Below are 1,210 nucleotides of genomic sequence, written 5' to 3' on the forward strand. Positions count from 1 at the left end.
TCATAAATTAAGCTGACCACGATGACAGTGGGTAGTTGGACGGCCGCCAGGTGAGGACACGACAGGCACCGAAAAGACGCGCGAGGTGTCCGTGCCGACGCATTCCTGCCGCAAATGGGTCGGCGCGAACGTAAAGTAGATGCCTTTTGGGTTTGGATCAGCGCGTTGGACCTCTATTTTTGTTCGCGCGGACCTAAACGAACGCAGGCAGACGATTTGGGTCACTGCGTTGCAGTTGCTCTTATCTAACATCTAAATCTACGTCTGTTCGATTTGTTCGTGCTTTAAATCTCATGCACTTTTTGATAGCCAGTTTTGTTGCGAGGAGCCGCATCGCGTTGCTTTGTTGGCCTGTTTATTTGTTTTTTGCTTTTCTTTTTTGAGGCAATTCTACTTTTTTGCTGGCCTCGGATTGTTATCGCGCCGCGGGGTGGGTCACTGATTTGTTTCTTTTGTTTTATATGGGCTATGCATAACAAGAAGCGTCAACACAAGGATATTTTTCAGGGTACCAATAGGCACCGGCGCACCGGCCGAACGGCAGCCCCTAGACGCACGATACGCGCGTCCACACCGCACGATGCCTCCCGTCGTCCCTTGTGCGCTCGTTTTGTTCCTCTCGACAGCTCCCCCAGGCCTCCTGCTTCCTCCCCTCGCTGACCAGCCATGACTCCGCGTTTGCCCCTGCATCGCCCGTGATCGCCGGCCGCCTGAGCCATTGCGCTCCCTTCGCCGTCGAGTAGTTGCAGCTTTTTCGCCGGGCGTTTCCAGCATCATTGATGGAAAGTTCCAGCACTGCCGGTGGTGACCACCGCAACTCCGGGGAGCAGCGTCGCGGACGCTCCGTCGGACTGGTTCCAGCACCAGCTCGCTCCACCGGTCCACGGTTGCATCATCCCAAAATCAAGAGCTCGCCCCCTTCCCTTGCAGCTCCACTGCACCGCGGATCCAGCTCGCCGGCCAACGGTTGCAACATCCCAGCCGCAGGGGGTCGCCTTGCAGCTCCGCTGGATGGCGGTTCCAGTTCTTGTGGCCATGGTTGTAGCTCCCCTTTGCCTGGTTGTGGCAGGCCATGTTGGCGGCCATGTCGTCCCACCGTCACCGATGCAGCAAAATTGGTCACCCGTAGTAGCAAAACAAACCACGGTTGCAGCTCCCGTGCATCACCATTGTAGCTTTTCTAGAATACTGCTATAGCTTTTTCCTGTGG

Source organism: Triticum dicoccoides, chromosome 7B, assembly GCF_002162155.2.
Source record: "Triticum dicoccoides isolate Atlit2015 ecotype Zavitan chromosome 7B, WEW_v2.0, whole genome shotgun sequence".
Classification (NCBI taxonomy): domain Eukaryota; kingdom Viridiplantae; phylum Streptophyta; class Magnoliopsida; order Poales; family Poaceae; genus Triticum; species Triticum dicoccoides.